General features: G+C 44.3%; 4 non-coding genes across 4 annotated transcripts; 2 read left to right on the top strand and 2 right to left on the bottom strand.

The window, feature by feature from the left end:
* Nucleotides 1-4,009: 4,009 nt before the first annotated feature.
* On the bottom strand, nt 4,010-4,081 carry Trnat-agu (transfer RNA threonine (anticodon AGU)). Its single transcript has one exon. It is a non-coding gene; the product is annotated as a tRNA-Thr (tRNA).
* Nucleotides 4,082-5,364: 1,283 nt separating this feature from the next.
* On the top strand, nt 5,365-5,436 carry Trnat-agu (transfer RNA threonine (anticodon AGU)). The gene has a single exon. It is a non-coding gene; the product is annotated as a tRNA-Thr (tRNA).
* A 3,403-nt stretch (nt 5,437-8,839) lies between these two features.
* Nucleotides 8,840-8,911, bottom strand: Trnat-agu (transfer RNA threonine (anticodon AGU)). The gene has a single exon. It is a non-coding gene; the product is annotated as a tRNA-Thr (tRNA).
* Nucleotides 8,912-10,535: 1,624 nt separating this feature from the next.
* On the top strand, nt 10,536-10,607 carry Trnat-agu (transfer RNA threonine (anticodon AGU)). The gene has a single exon. It is a non-coding gene; the product is annotated as a tRNA-Thr (tRNA).
* Nucleotides 10,608-11,558: the final 951 nt, after the last annotated feature.

Here is an 11,558-nt window from a genome sequence, read left to right as displayed (position 1 = left end):
AGTAATGTCTAAACAGTCTACGATTTGATCGTTCCCTGGAAGACCAGTAGTGGTTTCCGATGCACATCTGGAGGCATTCTGTAATCTGTGGACCTTCAAAGTGTTGATGAAACACAGAAATTGCCTCGGGATTGAATACAACAGTCACCATGCGCACTTTCCTCCATGAGAGTAATGTCTCAAACAGTCTACGCTTTTATAGTTCCCTGGAAGACCTGTAGTAGTTTCCGATGCACATCTGGAGGCATCCCGTAATCGGTGGACTATCTGAGTGTTGATGAAACACAGAAATTGCATCAGGATTGAATACAACAGTCACCATGCGCAATTTCCTCCATGGCAGTAATGTCTCAAACAGTCTACGCTTTGATCGTTCCCTGGAAGTCGATGTAATAGTTTCCGATGCACATCTGGAGGCATTCTGTAATCTGTGGACCTTCAGAGTGTTGATGAAACACAGAAACTGCATCGGGATTGAATGCAACAGTCACCATGAGCACTTTCCCCCATAGGAGTAATGTCTCAAACAGTCTACGCTTTGATCGTCCCCTGGAAGACCAGTAGTAGTTCCCGATGCACATCTGGAGGCATTCTGTAATCTGTGGATCTTCAAAGTGTTGATAAAACACAGAAATTGCATCGGTATGCAATACAACAGTCACCATGCCCACTTTCCTCCATGGGAGTAATGTCTCAAACTGTCTACGTTTTGATCGTTCCCTGGAAGACCAGTAGTAGATTCCGATGGACATCTGGAGGCATTCTGTAATCTCTGGACCTTCAAAGTGATGATGAAACACAGAAATTGCATTGAGATTGAATACAACAGTCACCATGCGCACATTCCTCCATGGGAGTATTGTCTCAAACAGTCTACGCTTTGATCATTCCCTGGAAGACCTGTAGTAGTTTCCGATGCAGATCAGGAGGCATTTTGTAATCTGTGGACTATCAGAGTGTTGATGAAACCCAGAAATTGCATCGGGATTGAATACAACAGTCACCAGGTGCACTTTTCACCATGGGAGTAATGTCTCAAACAGTTTACGCTTTGATCGTTCCCTGGAAGACCAGTAGTAGTTTCCGATGCACATCTGGGGGCATTCTATAATGTGGGGACTATCAGAGTGTTGATGAAACACAGAAATTGCATCAGGATTGAATACAACAGTGACCATGCGCACTTACCTCCATTGGAGTAATGTCTCAAACAGTGTACGGTTTGATCGTTCCGTGCAAGACCAGTAGTAGTTTCCGATGCACATCTGGAGGCATTCTGTAATCTGTGGACCTTCAAAGTGTTGATGAAACACAGAAATTGCCTCGGGATTGAATACAACAGTCATCATTCGCATTTTCCTCCATGGGAGTAATGTCTCAAACTGTCTACGTTTTGATCGTTCCCTGGAACACCAGCAGTAGTTTCCGATACACATCTGGAGGCATTCTGTAATCTGTGGACCTTCAAAGTGTTGTAGAAACACAGACAGTGCATCGGGATTGTATACAACAGGCACCATGCAGGCTTTTCTCCATGGGAGTAATGTCTCAAACAGTTTACGCTTTGATCGTTCCCTGGAAGACCTGTAGTAGTTTCCGATGCACATCTGGAGGCATCCTGTAATCTGTGGACTATCTGAGTGTTGATGAAACCCAGAAATTGCATCAGGATTGAATACAACAGTCACCATGCGCAATTTCCTCCATGGGAGTAATGTCTCAAACAGTCTACGCTTTGATCGTTCCCTGGAAGTCAATGTAATAGTTTCCGATGCACATCTGCAGGTATTCTGTAATCTGTGGACCTTCAGAGTGTTGATGAAACACAGAAACTGCATCGGGATTGAATACAACAGTCACCATGAGCACTTTCCCCCATAGGAGTAATGTCTCAAACAGTCTACGCTTTGATCGTTCCCTGGAAGACCAGTGGTAGTTTCCGATGCACATCTGGAGGCATTCTGTAATCTGTGGATCTTCAAAGAGTTGATGAAACACAGAAATTGCATCGGTATGCAATACTACAGTCAACATGCGCACTTTCCTCCATGGGAGTAATGTCTCAAACTGTCTACGTTTTGATCGTTCCCTGGAAGACCAGTAGTAGTTTCCGATGGACATCTGGAGGCATTCTGTTATCTGTGGACCTTCAAAGTGATGATGAAACACAGAAATTGCATTGAGATTGAATACAACAGTCACCATGCGCACATTCCTCCATGGGAGTAATGTCTCAAACAGTCTACGCTTTGATCATTCCCTGGAAGACCTGTAGTAGTTTCCGATGCACATCAGAAGGCATTTTGTAATCTGTGGACTATCAGAGTGTTGATGAAACCCAGAAATTGCATCGGGATTGAATACAACAGTCACCAGGTGCACTTTTCACCATGGGAGTAATGTCTCAAACAGTTTACGCTTTGATCGTTCCCTGGAAGACCAGTAGTAGTTTCCGATGCACATCTGGGGGCATTCTATAATGTGAGGACTATCAGAGTGTTGATGAAACACAGAAATTGCATCAGGATTGAATACAACAGTGACCATGCGCACTTACCTCCATGGGAGTAATGTCTCAAACAGTCTACGGTTTGATCGTTCCCTGCAAGACCAGTAGTAGTTTCCGATGCACATCTGGAGGCATTCTGTAATCTGTGGACCTTCAAAGTGTTGATGAAACACAGAAATTGCCTCGGGATTGAATACAACAGTCATCATTCGCATTTTCCTCCATGGGAGTAATGTCTCAAACTGTCTACGTTTTGATCGTTCCCTGGAACACCAGTAGTAGTTTCCGATACACATCTGGAGACATTCTGTAATCTGTGGACCTTCAAAGTGTTGATGAAACACAGACAGTGCATCGGGATTGTATACAACAGGCACCATGCAGGCTTTTCTCCATGGGAGTAATGTCTCAAACAGTTTACGCTTAGATCGTTCCCTTTAAGACCAGATGTAGTTTCCGATGCACATCTGGAGGCATTCTGTAATCTGTGGACTATCAGAGTGTTGATGAAACCCAGAAATTGCATCGGGATTGAATACAACAGTCACCAGGTGCACTTTTCTCCATGGGAGTAATGTCTCAAACAGTATACGCTTTGATCGATCCCTGGAAGACCAGTAGTAGTTTCCGATGCACATCTGGTGGCATTCTATAATGTGGGGACTATCAGAGTTTTGATGAAACACAGAAATTGCATCAGGATTGAATACAACAGTGACCATGCGCACTTACCTCCATGGGAGTAATGTCTCAAACAGTCTACGGTTTGATCGTTCCCTGCAAGAACAGTAGTAGTTTCCGATGCACATCTGGAGGCATTCTGTAATCTGTGGACCTTCAAAGTGTTGATGAAACACAGAAATTGCTTCGGGATTGAATACAATAGTCATCATTCGCATTTTCCTCCATGGGAGTAATGTCTCAAACAGTCTACGTTTGATCCTTCCCTGGAACACCAGTAGTAGTTTCCGATGCACATCAGAAGGCATTCTGTAATCTGTGGACTTTCAGAGTGTTGATAAAACACAGAAATTGCATCGGGATTGAATACAACAGTCACCATGCGCACATTCCTCCATGGGAGTAATGTCTCAAACAGTCTAATCTTTGATGGTTCCCTGGAAGACCAGTAGTAGTTTCCGATGCACATCTGGAGGCATCCTGTAATCTGTGGACTATCTGAGTGTTGATGAAACACAGAAATAGCATCGGGATTGAATACAACAGTCACCATGCGCCATTTCCTCCATGGGAGTAATGTCTCAAACAGTCTACGCTTTGATCGTTCCCTGGAAGTCAATGTAATAGTTTCCGATGCACATCTGGAGGCATTCTGTAATCTGTGGACCTTCAGAGTGTTGATGAAACACAGAAACTGCATCGGGATTGAATACAACAGTCACCATGAGCACTTTCCCCCATAGGAGTAATGTCTCAAACAGTCTACGCTTTCGATAATGATCAAATATGATCAAAGCAGACTAAATCAATTAAAATTTGTGCCGCGGCCGGGACTCGAACCCGGTTCTTCTTGCTTACTAGGCAGATATGCTACCATTACACCACCGAGGCACTATGGCAGACATAGCTGCACGAACTACCTAGGTCGAGTTCGCTCCCCAACACAAACTTTAATTCATTTTCCCTTAATACCGTCACTATTGCCAGGTCTCGCCGGTATTGGCGAGCTACCCAGCATTGGACATAGCGGGACGTCTGCTGTACCATATGGTGATCTTCTCAGATCTTATAATTAAATGTGTCCTTTGAGACTCCCGTCTCGTTATTATCTCACGATAATGATCAAATATGATCGAAGCAGACTAAATCAATTAAAATTGGTGCTGTGGCCGGGACTCGAACCCGGTTCTTCTTGCTTACTAGGCAGATATGCTACCATTACACCACCGAGGCACTATGGCAGACATAGCTGCACGAACTACCTAGGTCGAGTTCCCTCCCCAACACAAACTTTAATTCATTTTCCCTTAATACCGTCACTATTGCCAGGTCTCGCCGGTATTGGCGAGCTACCCAGCATTGGACATAGCGGGACGTCTGCTGTACCATATGGTGATCTTCTCAGATCTTATAATTAAATGTGTCCTTTGAGACTCCCGTCTCGTTATTATCTCACGATAATGATCAAATATGATCGAAGCAGACTAAATCAATTAAAATTGGTGCTGTGGCCGGGACTCGAACCCGGTTCTTCTTGCTTACTAGGCAGATATGCTACCATTACACCACCGAGGCACTATGGCAGACATAGCTGCACGAACTACCTAGGTCGAGTTCCCTCCCCAACACAAACTTTAATTCATTTTCCCTTAATACCGTCACTATTGCCAGGTCTCGCCGGTATTGGCGAGCTACCCAGCATTGGACATACCGGGACGTCTGCTGTACCATATGGTGATCTTCTCAGATCTTATAATTAAATGTGTCCTTTGAGACTCCCGTCTCGTTATTATCTCACGATAATGATCAAATATGATCGAAGCAGACATAGTGCCTCGGTGGTGTAATGGTAGCATATCTGCCGAGTAAGCAAGAAAAACCGGGTTCGATTCCCGGCTGCGGCACAAATTTTAATTGATTTAGTTTGCTTCGATCATATTTGATCATTATCGTGAGATAATAACGAGACGGGAGTCTCAAAGGACACATTTAATTATAAGATCTGAGAAGATCACCATATGGTACAGCAGACGTCCCGCTATGTCCAATGCTGGGTAGCTCGCCAATACCGGCGAGACCTGGCAATAGTGACGGTATTAAGGGAAAATGAATTAAAGTTTGTGTTGGGGAGGGAACTCGACCTAGGTAGTTCGTGCAGCTATGTCTGCCATAGTGCCTCGGTGGTGTAATGGTAGCATATCTGCCTAGTAAGCAAGAAGAACCGGGTTCGAGTCCCGGCCGCGGCACAAATTTTAATTGATTTAGTCCGCTTCGATCATATTTGATCATTATCGTGAGATAATAACGAGACGGGAGTCTCAAAGGACACATTTAATTATAAGATCTGAGAAGATCACCATATGGTACAGCAGACGTCCCGCTATGTCCAATGCTGCATAGCTCGCCAATACCGGCGAGACCTGGCAATAGTGACGGTATTAGGGGAAAATGAATTAAAGTTTGTGTTGGGGAGGGAACTCGACCTAGGTAGTTCGTGCAGCTATGTTTGCCATAGTTCCTCGGTGGTGTAATGGTAGCATATCTGCCTAGTAAGCAAGAAGAACCGGGTTCGAGTCCCGGCTGTGGCACAAATTTTAATTGATTTAGTCTGTTGCGATCATATTTGATCATTATCGTGAGATAATAACGAGACGGGAGTCTCAAAGGACACATTTAATTATAAAGTCTACGCTTTGATCGTTCCCTGGAAGACCAGTAGTAGTTTGCGATGCACATCTGGAGGCATTCTGTAATCAGTGGATCTTCAAAGTGTTGATGAAACACAGAAATTGCATCGGGATGCAATACAACAGTCACCATGCGCACTTTCCTCCATGGGAGTAATGTCTCAAACTGTCTACGTTTTGATCGTTCCCTGGAAGACCAGTAGTAGTTTCCGATGGACATCTGGAGGCTCTCTGTAATCTGTGGATCTTCAAAGTGTTGATGATACACAGAAATTGCATCGGGATGCAATACAACAGTACCATGCGCACTTTCCTCCATGGGAGTAATGTCTCAAACTGTCTACGTTTTGATCGTTCCCTGGAAGACCAGTAGTAGTTTCCGATGGACATCTGGAGGCATTCTGTAATCTGTGGACCTTCAAAGTGTTGATGAAACACAGAAATTGCATCGGGATTGAATACAACAGACACCTTACGCACTTTCCTGCATGTGAGTAATGTCTCAAACAGTCTACGCTTTGATCATTCCTTGGAAGACCAGTAGTAGTTTCCGATGCACATCTGGAGGCATTCTGTAATCTGTGGACCTTCAAAGTGTTGATGAAACACAGAAATTGCATCGGGATGGAATACAACAGTCATCAGGCGCACTTTCCTCCGTGGGAGTAATGTCTCAAACTGTCTACGTTTTGATCGTTCCCTGGAAGACCAGTAGTAGTTTCCGATGCACATCTGGAGGCATTCTGTAATCTGTGTACCTTCAAAGTGTTGATGAAACACAGAAATTGCATCGGGATTGAATACAACAGTCACAATGCGCACTATCCTCCATGTGAGTAATGTCTCAAACAGTCTACGCTTTGATCGTTCCCTGGAAGACCAGTAGTAGGTTCCGATGCACATCTGGAGGCATTCTGTAATCTGTGGACTATATGAGTCTTGATGAAACACAGAAATTGCATTGGGATTGAATACAACAGTCAATATGCGCACTTCCCTCCATTGGTGTAATGTCTCAAACAGTTTACGCTTTGATCGTTCCCTGGAAGACCAGTAGTAGTTTCCGATGCACAACTGGAGGCATTCTGTAATCTGTGGACCTTCAAAGTTTTGATGAAACACAGAAATTGCATCGAGATTGAATACAATAGGCACCATGCGCACTTTCCTCCATGGGAGTAATGTCTCAAACAGTCTACGCTTTGATCTTTCCCTGGAAGACCAGTAGTAGTTTCCGATGCACATCAGGAGGCATTTTGTCATCTGTGGACTATAAGAGTGTTGATGAAACCCAGAAATTGCATCGGGATTGAATACAACAGTCACCAGGTGCACTTTTCTCCATGGGACTAATGTCTCAAACAGTTTACGCTTTGATCGTTCCCAGGAAGACCAGTAGTAGTTTCCGACGCACATCTGCGGGCATTCTATAATGTGGGGACTATCAGAGTGTTGATGAAACACAGAAATTGCATCAGGATTGAATACAACAGTGACCATGCGCACTTACCTCCATGGGAGTAATGTCTCAAACAGTCTACGGTTTGATCGTTCCCTGCAAGACCAGTAGTAGTTTCCGATGCACATCTGGAGGCATTCTGTAATCTGTGGACCTTCAAAGTGTTGATGAAACACAGAAATTGCCTCGGGATTTAGTACAACAGTCATCATTCGCATTTTCCTCCATGGGAGTATTGTCTCAAACTGTCTACGATTTGATCGTTCCCTGGAACACCAGTAGTAGTTTCCGATGCACATCTGGAGGCATTCTGTAATCTGTGGACCTTCAAAGTGTTGATGAAACACAGACAGTGCATCGGGATTGTATACAACAGGCACCATGCAGGCTTTTCTCCATGGGAGTAATGTCTCAAACAGGTTACGCTTAGATCGTTCCCTTTAAGACCAGATGTAGTTTCCGATGCACATCTGGAGGCATTCTGTAATCTGTGGACAATCAGAGTGTTGATGAAACCCAGAAATTGCATCGGGATTGAATACAACAGTCACCAGGTGCACTTTTCTCCATGGGAGTAATGTCTCAAACAGTATACGCTTTGATCGATCCCTGGAAGACCAGTAGTAGTTTCCGATGCACATCTGGTGGCATTCTATAATGTGGGGACTATCAGAGTGTTGATGAAACACAGAAATTGCATCAGGATTGAATACAACAGTGACCATGCGCACTTACCTATATGGGAGTAATGTCTCAAACAGTCTACGGTTTGATCGTTCCCTGCAAGACCAGTAGTAGTTTCCGATGCACATCTGGAGGCATTCTGTAATCTGTGGACCTTCAAAGTGTTGATGAAACACAGAAATTGCTTCGGGATTGAATACAATAGTCATCATTCGTATTTTCCTCCATGGGAGTAATGTCTCAAACTGTCTACGTTTGATCGTTCCCTGGAACACCAGTAGTAGTTTCCGATGCACATCAGAAGGCATTCTGTAATCTGTGGACTTTCAGAGTGTTGATAAAACACAGAAATTGCATCGGGATTGAATACAACAGTCACCATGCGCACATTCCTCCATGGGAGTAATGTCTCAAACAGTCTAATCTTTGATGGTTCCCTGGAAGACCAGTAGTAGTTTCCGATGCACATCTGGAGGCATCCTGTAATCTGTGGACTATCTGAGTGTTGATGAAACACAGAAATAGCATCGGGATTGAATACAACAATCACCATGCGCCATTTCCTCCATGGGAGTAATGTCTCTAACAGTCTACGCCTTGATCGTTCCCTGGAAGTCAATGTAATAGTTTCCGATGCACATCTGGAGGCATTCTGTAATCTGTGGACCTTCAGAGTGTTGATGAAACACAGAAACTGCATCGGGATTGAATACAACAGTCACCATGAGCACTTTCCCCCATAGGAGTAATGTCTCAAACAGTCTACGCTTTCGATAATGATCAAATATGATCGAAGCAGACTAAATCAATTAAAATTTGTGCCGCGGCCGGGACTCGAACCCGGTTCTTCTTGCTTACTAGGCAGATATGCTACCATTACACCACCGAGGCACTATGTCAGACATAGCTGCACGAACTACCTAGGTCGAGTTCCCTCCCCAACAGAAACTTTAATTCATTTTCCCTTAATACCGTCACTATTGCCAGGTCTCGCCGGTATTGGCGAGCTACCCAGCATTGGACATAGCGGGATGTCTGCTGTACCATATGGTGATCTTCTCAGATCTTATAATTAAACGTGTCCTTTGAGACTCCCGTCTCGTTATTATCTCACGATAATGATCAAATATGATCGAAGCAGACTAAATCAATTAAAATTTGTGCTGCGGCCGGGACTCGAACCCAGTTCTTCTTGTTTACTCGGCAGATATGCTACCATTAACCACCGAGGCACTATGGCAGACATAGCTGCACGAACTACCTAGGTCAAGTTCCCTCCCCAACACAAACTTTAATTCATTTTCCCTTAATACCGTCACTATTGCCAGGTGTCGCCGGTATTGGCGAGCTACCCAGCATTGGACATAGCGGGACGTCTGCTGTACCATATGGTGATCTTCTCAGATCTTATAATTAAATGTGTCCTTTGAGACTCCCGTCTCGTTATTATCTCACGATAATGATCAAATATGATCGAAGCAGACTAAATCAATTAAAATTTATGCTGTGGCCGGGACTCGAACCCGGTTCTTCTTGCTTACTAGGCAGATATGCTACCATTACACCACCGAGGCACTATGGCAGACATAGCTGCACGAACTACCTACGTCGAGTTCCCTCCCCAACACAAACTTTAATTCATTTTCCCTTAATACCGTCACTATTGCCAGGTCTCGCCGGTATTGGAGAGCTACCCAGCATTGGACTTAGCGGGACGTCTGCTGTACCATATGGTGATCTTCTCAGATCTTATAATTAAATGTGTCCTTTGAGACTCCCGTCTCGTTATTATCTCACGATAATGATCAAATATGATCGAAGCAGACTAAATCAATTAAAATTTGTGCCGCGACCGGGACTCGAACCCGGTTCTTCTTGCTTACTAGGCAGATATGCTACCATTACACCACCGAAGCAATATGGCAGACAGAGCTGCACGAACTACCTAGGTTGAGTTCCCTCCCCAACACAAACTTTAATTCATTTTCCCTTAATACCGTCACTATTGCCAGGTCTCGCCGGTATTGGCGAGCTACCCAGCATTGGACATAGCGGGACGTCTGCTGTACCATATGGTGATCTTCTCAGATCTTATAATTAAATGTGTCATTTGAGACTCCCGTCTCATTATTATCTCACGATAATGATCAAATATGATCGAAGCAGACATAGTGCCTCGGTGGTGTAATGGTAGCATATCTGCCGAGTAAGCAAGAAGAACCGGGTTCGAGTCCCGGCTGCGGCACAAATTTTGATTGATTTAGTCTGCTTCGATTATATTTGATCATTATCGTGAGATAATAACGAGACGGGAGTCTCAAAGGACACATTTAAATATAAGATCTGAGAAGATCACCATATGGTACAGCAGACGTCCCGCTATGTCCAATGCTGGGTAGCTCGCCAATACCGGCGAGACCTGGCAATAGTGACGGTATTAAGGGAAAATGAATTAAAGTTTGTGTTGGGGAGGGAACTCGACCTAGGTAGTTCGTGCAGCTATGTCTGCCATAGTGCCTCGGTGGTGTAATGGTAGCATATCTGCCTAGTAAGCAAGAAGAACCGGGTTCGAGTCCCGGCTGCGGCACAAATTTTAATTGATTTAGTCTGCTTCGATCATATTTGATCATTATCGTGAGATAATAACGAGACGGGAGTCTCAAAGGACACATTTAATTATAAAGTCTACGCTTTGATCGTTCCCTGGAAGACCAGTAGTAGTGTGCGATGCACATCTGGAGGCATTCTGTAATCAGTGGATCTTCAAAGTGTTGATGAAACACAGAAATTGCATTGGGATGCAATACAACAGTCACCATGCGCACTTTCCTCCATGGGAGTAATGTCTCAACTGTCTACGTTTTGATCGTTCCCTGGAAGACCAGTAGTAGTTTCCGATGGACATCTAGAGGCTCTCTGTAATCTGTGGATCTTCAAAGTGTTGATGAAACACAGAAATTGCATCGGGATGCAATACAACGGTCACCATGCGCACTTTCCTCCATGGGAGTAATGTCTCAAACCGTCTACGTTTTGATCGTTCCCTGGAAGACCAGTAGTAGTTTCCGATGGACATCTGGAGGCATTCTGTAATCTGTGGACCTTCAAAGTGTTGATGAAACACAGAAATTGCATCGGGATTGAATACAACAGCCACCTTACGCACTTTCCTGCATGTTAGTAATGACTCAAACAGTCTACGCTTTGATCATTCCTTGGAAGACCAGTAGTAGTTTCCGATGCACATCTGGAGGCATTCTGTAATCTGTGGACCTTCAAAGTGTTGATGAAACACAGAAATTGCATCGGGATGGAATACAACAGTCACCAGGCGCACTTTAATCCGTGGGAGTAATGTCTCAAACTGTCTACGTTTTGATCGTTCCCTGGAAGACCAGTAGTAGGTTCCGATGCACATCTGGAGGCATTCTGTAATCTGTGGACTATATGAGTCTTGATGAAACACAGAAATTGCATCGGGATTGAATACAACAGTCACCATGCGCACTTTCCTCCATTGGTGTAATGTCTCAAACAG

Source organism: Schistocerca gregaria, chromosome 10 (assembly GCF_023897955.1).
Source record: "Schistocerca gregaria isolate iqSchGreg1 chromosome 10, iqSchGreg1.2, whole genome shotgun sequence".
Taxonomy (NCBI): Eukaryota; Metazoa; Arthropoda; class Insecta; order Orthoptera; family Acrididae; genus Schistocerca; species Schistocerca gregaria.
The sequence above is the reverse complement of the archived record's forward strand: the minus strand, read 5'-3'. Positions and strand labels throughout refer to the sequence as shown.